Below are 8,244 nucleotides of genomic sequence, written 5' to 3'. Positions count from 1 at the left end.
TTGAGATCCCAAGGAGAGGTCCAGGCTAGAAACAAGAATTTGGGAGTCATCAGCAAAAGAGGTGGAAGCTAAAACCTAAACCCACCTGTGTCATCAGGAGACTTTATGGTGGGATGGGAAACTAAAAACTAGTCCTGAGAAAAGAAGGATAAGAATCATGGTAGCCAAAGGAGGAGAGAATATCAAGAAGAGGTGAGCAGTCACCGGTGCCAAATGCTTGGGGCAATCAAATAAGGCAGGGCCCAGAGTAGCTATAACACTCAGGAAAACGGAACCACTGGTCAGTGTGTTAGTCTGGATAGTCAGTCAGAGAAACAGAACCAATAGGAGATCTATTTGTCTATCTACATATATATACATATCTTTGTCTATATATACATATCTATGCCTATGTATAGATACAGAGAAAGGGAGAAAGAGAGAGAGAGAGAGATTTATTATGAGGAATTGGCTCAAGTGATTGTGGAGGCTGAGAAGTCCTAAGATCTGCAGTCCTTGGCAAGCTGGAGACCCAGGGGAGTGGATGGTGTAACGTCCAGTCCGAGTCCAAGTCTGAAGGCGGAAGACCAATGTCCCAGCTTGAAAACACTCAGGCAGAGAGAGTCGTGAATTCTTCCTTACTCATCTTTTTTGTTCTCTTCAGGCCTTCAATGGATTGGATGAGGCCCACCCACACTGGGGAGGTCAATCTGCTTTAGTCAGTCTATGGATTCAAACATTAATCTGACCCAAAGCACCCTTAGAGACACATCCAGAATAATGCCAACCAAATATCTGGGCACCCTGTGGCCCAGTCAAGTTGACACATAAAATTAACCATCATGACGAGGAACTCCAGTGGTGATGAACCTCAGAGGGGTAAGTGGAAGATAAATAAATGGAACCATGGGTGTAGATTACTGTTCTAAGAAATTTGACGGAGGGGTGAAAGTGATCATAAGGTCATGGAATAGGTTGGCTGTTTTTTAGGATGGGAAGGTAAGCATTTTATGTTATGAGTTTATGGAATAATCAATCTCACTTTCCAGACTGAGGAGGGGTGACCCTATAAGGAAGAAATAGAGCTTGGGAAAGGGATTAGAGGGAGGTAGAGCAGAAGTGAGAGTGAGAAGGAACCAGAAGGGAGGATGGAAAGTCAAGATATCCAAGGCGGAGCTGTTCTGGGTGCAGACAAAGCCCAAGATGCAGCTTTGAAAGGGACAGACAACGCGGAGCAGAGGTTAAGGCTGCTGGAGTCTCAAAAGTCAAGGAAGGGAAAGGTGCTGTGCTGAGTAGGTTGTTCCCATGGCTCTTTCCTTCTCTCTGCAAATTTCTGCCCATTCATCAAAGACCATCTCTGTAATAACTTACCCATCGTCTCCACCTCTCTCAGGCCATCCCTTTACCCAAAGAAAGTATATTTATGGGACTCGTGTGCCTTTTTTATCAGACGAGGTTTGTTCTTCACAGGTCTGAGGAACGGAGACTGTGTCTTGTCACCTCAAACACCTCTAGATATCTAGTTCTCCGTCTCTCGTGTGCAAAAGGACTACTCTACAGCTTGTTTAAAAGGTCGATTGGACAGATTCTGACTCGGTGGGTCTGGGATGAAGCTTCAGAATCTGAAGATCAACAGGCACCTAATGTGGGTATTGTGGGGCGTTGAACTGAATTGTAAGCAGTAGAGTTAGTAGAACTGATTCGTGGTAATGTATGAATCGAACTGCAACATTTTCAGGCAGTCCTCTCTGCAGTTCAAGAAATGACCGGCAGGTGGAGAGCGACTCACACAACCCGCAAAGGAGGACTTCGAGCTTCCCTGGTCCCCAAACCCCAAATCAGAAACTGCTCGCGCAATGGAAGGGAATCCTGTTTCCCAAGCAAAGCCGCTGGCGAGAGTGGTGAGTTTCTTCCCCTTGCTTGCTGGTGAATCCCGATGAGCTAACGGCCCACCTCTTACCCTTGTCCCCGGGGCTAAAAGCATGCTGACCCCATGACGCCGCCTTCCGGCCACCAGAAGCCATAATCCTGACACCAGCAAGGACTGGTCTGCATCTTGGAGCTGCGGATAAGGTCATTTACTCTCTAAAGTTTCTTCTGGAAAAGAGCAGCAGAAGATGTTTGTCTGCCCAAAGAGGGGAGCCATTGCCACTAGAGGGTCATGTGGTGGTGCCTGCATTGTCTGTATGGTCAGAGCTGGAGGGGAGACGTCTTACTCAGCCCCCTCACTCTGTAGAAAGGGAACAGCCTAGGGGAGGGTGAGCAATTTGCCTGAGGACACAGAGCTAGAAAGTTCCAGAACCTGGACTCTGTCTCGACTTCAAGTGACTTGCCTTTTCACTGCACCTAGCACTAGCACGTGTCAAAGGTGTGCGTGTGTGTTTAGTTGATTAGTGTCTGCTCATGAATTGTCATATAGGAGAAGTTTAGGGACGACCATCTGGTTGGGGAAGAGGGACTGGATGACTCTAGGATGTGTTTGCATATGCATAACAAGTCCACCCTTTTTTACCTAGATTGTGTATTTATTTGCGGGTAACTTGTAGGATCAGGGACGGTGGGAGTCCAGAGACGAATGGAGCATGAGGGAAGAGGGGTCTCCATTGTGGCTCCCACTGTGTGTTTAATGGACCTTTTCATATACACCTCCTTTGCTGTCGACTAAACTATAAGCTTATCCAAGGCAATGATTGTCTTATTTGTCTCTGATTATGTTCAATAGTTATTTGATAAATCAGTGAGCATATCAACCTTGATTTTTTTACATCAAAAAGCTATTTTCTAACATCTTAGATGAACAGCACATACTTTCTGTTGTGTATTTCAAATGCTTGCACTTATTTAACAATGCACATGCAGTGGTCACTGTGCACCAGGCACTGTTCTTAGCATTTTACAAATATTAACTTATTTTTGTTTTTGTTGTTGCTTCTTTAAAGTTCCATGTCAATGAACATCCATGCATTAGAAATCATCTTATTTCTTCCCCTCCTGTTCCTCAGAAAACACCCGCGAGTGGTGCAAATACTAGACCTGCGGAAGAGTGGTGGCGAGGGAGGGAAAAGTTAACTGGCCAATCTGGGGCGGGCGCACGGTTTCCCAGGGGGACACCGTGCCCTGGTAGGCTGCTTCTTTCCTAACCTGTTTCGAGCAAACTTTCTCTTTGGCCCGCAGGGCCAGTGTCCAGGTCTGCACCGACATGGAGACGGCTCGCAGCCGCCGGGCTGATTTATAGGCCAGAGCATTCCCAGGCCGCGCCGCAAGGAGTCGGGCTGAGCTCGGACTTTCGGGAGGTGATGATGGACACAGGACACGTGGCCACACAATGGGGACACACGACTGACCTCAGTCACTTCGGCAAACTGCCCCTGCTTTTGGGAGGAGGCAGGAGCATTTCAGGAGCTCCAGAGCTCCAGGCGCCTGCGTTCCTCGCCCCAGCCGGTAGCTCCCCTCGCCCTGTTGAGCGCCGAGAGCACCCAAGGGCGCGCAGGGGCGCCGGAGCTCTCAGAGGCCCCTGACCCTGAGCCTTAACTTTCTTCCCCGAGGATGGGAGCCTTGGTGCGCTCCACACTGTGTAAAGAAAGGCACACGAACCGTCTCCACTCGGGGTCTGAGACTGGACGAGACGCGCTGGGAGTGAACTTTCCCGGCAGGTCAGATAACAGGCACCCGGGGATTTTGTGACGTCACAGTGCGGCCGGGGGTGGGGGTGAAAGACCGAGGAAGGGTCAAAAGAGGGTGGGGTGTGTGTGTTGTGTGTGTGGCAGGGGGTGGGAGGATAAGAGACGAAGGGAATGGGGGAAGGGGGTTGGAGACGTATGAATTTGAGAAGGAGCAATCAAGTTGGGGAAAAATAGCAAGGCTTTTTTTCTTCCGTTCTATATGCAAACTGTCACTTCGGGTTAGTGTGAGCCCTTATCTGCTCATTAGCATGAGCTGTGGCTAACGCGCTTAAACCCTCTAATTATTTATTATGCCGTCACGGAGCGGGTCGCAACCCCGGGGCGCACTTGCGGGGAGCAGCAGAGGCGGCCCCGCGCGGGGGCTGGGGCGCTGCGCCCAGTCCGGCTGTGCGCAACCGGGGAGAGACCCCTCCCCGCGCGGAGCCCCGCAGGGCGCTGTGCCGAGAGGCAACGCGGCAGAGTTGTTGGGGTGTATCAGAAATGCCCTCTCCCCAAGATTCACCCCCGGGGAGGTGGTGCAGCGCTGATTTCTCTCGTCTACGCTTGAGCCCTTTCTTCTCTATTGCCAACTCCAAAACCGAAGTTGGAGCGAAGGGAAACAGGATTTTTGCAAAAATGGAAGCCAAACCAGGAGCGGGGAACTTGAGCTGAGTGGTGTGCTGGGTGCACCTTCCAGAAGGACTCTGGGGAGAACGTAAAGATTGCGGGAGCCCTCCTCCTCTCCCCTGCGCCCTTCGCGTTCCAAGAGAGTTCATAAAGTTGGGGGGAAACGCGCTGGGCTGCAAGCCGGCCGCTCACGTCCACGGTTCTATTCAGAAAACAGTTTCAAAATAAGTTAACCTCTGTAGGGTGTTTTTCCCCCTCCCCTTCTAATTGTTCCCTCTTCCCCCGCCCTCTCTCCGTTCGAGTCTGTTTTATGTTCTTCTGCGTTGTGCCAACTATTTTATCTTTATTCCTTCTCTTTCTCTGTGGCCATTCATTCCTTTTTTTGTGTGTGTGGCTTCTCCGGCTGATGTGCGGCTCGTTACCACCCACTGCACGCTCGCTCCTGTAGCTGAGGTGTTTCTATACAAACTCGAGCGTCCAGTTGTCATATTAATTATTACACTGAGTAATGACAGAAATGGTCAAAATAAGGGGAGACTCGAGAGCGCTTTTTCTTGCTGCTCAAAGATTCAGCAAAGAAGCCGTGCAACAAAGCACTAATTGGTCCCCAGAACCACTCCGACAAGGCATGGAAGATAGGTTTCATAGAACCCTGCGATTGTGAAGGGGAAAAGCTCTGAATGGACCCCACGCTTCCTTTCTAAACTCTCTTGCTGAGCAAAAAATGGACCTCTGTTTGAATACTGCCCTGATCCTTGAATACTATACCCAGCAGAGAAAAAAATGCACCATTTATTGTAAGTTTTTTTTTTCTTCTCCAGCTATTCATGGCTTCTCTGTGAAGAATCAGCTGGTTTTGTTTACCGTGAAAGACCTTTACTTTATTTTCATTCTTGGAGGAGGTGGGGAGAGGGAGGGAAGGAGCGCCATGTGCCTAGACGGAGAGAAGCTGGCCTACTGTAACAAAATAGAGTGTAACAAATCCTACAAAAGTTTAGAATGTATTGATTCTTCCCAGAGCTATATAGATTAACGACTTTCTTTATGCTTATCCGAGGAAGGTATTTAATCATAATGTAAATGGGGCTTTAGAAAAAATAAAGACTTAGCCTTACTTCTCCTTATTTGGAGAACTTCAAAAGAACTTGTAAGGGTGGCTGCAAATTACCCCCTCCCCCCCCACCCCAATCTCCCCTCCCCAACCCAAAAGCCACAGTAAAATAATAGTTTGTGCTTTTTTGTGTTTTGTTTTTCCAGCTTTTTTTTTTTTTTTTCTTTTTAAGGCGTATTGAAAGAGCAAATAGATTTGTTAGAAGCCTGGATTCCTTAATGCAGGTGCAGGCCTGGCTGTTGTGACCAAGAAGCAGAGCCAAATCCGTGGTTTGTGCTATTCTGCCCCTTGAACAGGCCATCCCAGGCTGGTCGACCCAACTCGGGGTGGGCAGCAGTGGCTTCTGAAGTTACTTCAAGAAGGGTGTGCTTGGAGACAGTAGATTGTGCAGCCGTGTACTTTTCATTTCCCTGGGTAGAACAGTGTCAAGCAAAGGCTTAGAGCCGCATACACCTCGGACAGAGGCCCTGTGTTATAGCTACTGGAAACCGAGGATCTGTAATGAATGCCCTGCACGCTCACTTTCCTCAAAGCACCCATGGCCTCTGGGGCTTAGCCCTCACCAAAATTGAGAGTTGCACTAACACTCTTGTGTCCAAATCAAGAATCAAGGCCTGTGTTCTCTGGTACTCTCTTTGCCTCTTCTTCAGGATCCACTATAAATATAATTGTATGAAATGATTCATTCAATGGAAAACCTAGTTTCACTTTTAAGATTAACTCCCTTTCCCTCAAAGAAAAAGCACAGAGGGAGCTTTTTGAAAGAGATGAGGCATATCTCCTTTCCACAGAGAGAAGGGGCACAATTCTGGACCTGGAGGATCCTGTGCGAGCAAAGGTGGCACTGGCCTGGCCTTCAACTGTGAGTGGAAATTCAGGTGGCAGAAGACACAGGGCACCAGGGCCTCAGGTCCCCTGGGCAGCAGATTCCTATGTGTCACTGGGAAAGCCATCTCCCCATGTAGATCCTGGTGCTGAATGTAGATAAAGTTTAAGCTAAGGTTGGTCCAGCTCCAGGATTCCCTAACATAGAAGAGGGAGCTGAAAGTGCAGAAATTAAGGTCCTTATTGTATTGCAAGAGAAAGAGAAACTTTCTCATTTTCCTGAGATGTCTATATTCTGGGTAGTACACACCAAAGAGGGTCCTGCCTCCCCATCACAAGCAGGGCAATCCCTGATATGTGTGGAGGGATTTGCAAAGGGAATTCACAAACAACATCAGATTTAATTATCCTGACAGCCTTGACACATAAGCCAAGGGAGTGCCACTGCTTCATTTATGGATGAAGGTATCAAACACTCCTTTTGTGAGTTGTTTTCTTCTCCCCCTACATCGAGATAAATGGGACCTCGAGTGTCCTGGTCAAGTAAAGCCTGGGGACTTGCCCAGAGACAGGCCCATTGAGCGGCAAGGGACGTCAGGGCCAGTGGCTCTGCTGAAGCCCCCTCCATGTGCAGGCCGTGAAGCATGTCTGCATTTGATCTCACTTGCTGCTGCTGATGTTAAAAACTTGGCTCCTATCTCCACCACCGTGATTTGGGAGCATCACCACCATTCCTCAAAAATGACAGGAATTACCCACCCCAGGTGCTGGGACAGCGGGACAGGATGGCATTGGATCTCCAATGGCAGTAGCAATTATCACAGGGTGGTTCCAGGAAGCCCAGTATCCTCCTCCCACAAACCCCTTCCTGGATGGGCTGTGTGAGCAGCAGAATGACTTCTTCATGCGCTAGAACAGCTATTCTTATTCATCCCTTCCTAGACCTGATCCGGAGTGCTCTGCATACATCTGGTTGAAATTGCAAAACTCTTGGAGGTAGATGCTGTAACTATGGGCACTGTACAGACGAAGAAACCGAGACTCCGAGTGTAGGCTGTTTGCTCAAGGTCACACAGCTGTTAAGTAACAGAGCCTGGGTACCGAATCAAGTCTATCTGCTTTACCCCCCAACCCCTACCCCGGGGCAAGATCTGGAGTGCCCTGGCCTAAGAGAGCAAGTGGCAATTCTCTCAAGTGTGTGTGTTGCGGGGGTGGAGGGGCATAATCTAAGTCACAGGATTTGAAGCAGAATTCTAATTGGCTCTTGAGTTCTTTGCTCCAAACTGGTGAAAACAACCAGAAAGCCAATTTCAGTGGAAAAGTCCCCTCGGTAGGGCGCAATCCCCAAAGGCAGAGGCACAAACTCCTAAAAAAGATTCTCAACTGCTCTACCTTAGGGTTGAAGGAGAAAGTGGAGACGACAGCGCTGGGCTGGGAGTGTGATGGGAAGCATTCTTTGTATTTACTCCAGTGGGAGGAAGAGAACGCCTGGGTTCTTGGAGAGCTTTGCAAAGCATGTAGGAAGCAGGCCGAGGATGCGGGAGTGGGGAGAGTGAGGACGGAATTTTGGCTCTGGGCTGGAGCAGGGAGAATAGGGACAAATGTTCCGGTGGCTTTGGCCGGAAGGATCCCAGCGCCCACTGTCTTTTCTCCTGGGCGGAGGCCAAGGCGTAGGGCCACTACAATGCGCGTTTTCACAGTTGGCGCTTCCATTTGGGCGCCCATTTCGTGCGCGTGGTTGGGAGTAGGCCCTGTGTGTGTGTGTCTGCGTGTGTGTGTGTGTGTGTGTGTGTGTGTGTGTGTATGTGAGATCTGGAGTAGGCTCTGGCCTTGAAGTCCCTGATAATTAGGGTCTCTGTGTACGGATGAAGTCCGCATGCGAAAAGGAAACTGAGAACGCATGCTGGCTCTCCGCGAATTTTGCGCGCTCCTAGATACGTTTCGAAATTAGCTGGTGTATGTCCCTCCTGCACAGATTCGGAAAGTGAAGGCCTTAGAGGAAGAGGGACTCGTTCAAGGTTACAACGCAAAATAGTGGTA

The sequence above is a fragment of the Diceros bicornis genome, chromosome 25 (assembly GCF_020826845.1).
Source record: "Diceros bicornis minor isolate mBicDic1 chromosome 25, mDicBic1.mat.cur, whole genome shotgun sequence".
In the NCBI taxonomy this organism is placed as follows: Eukaryota; Metazoa; Chordata; class Mammalia; order Perissodactyla; family Rhinocerotidae; genus Diceros; species Diceros bicornis.
This window is presented reverse-complemented; position numbering follows the sequence as displayed.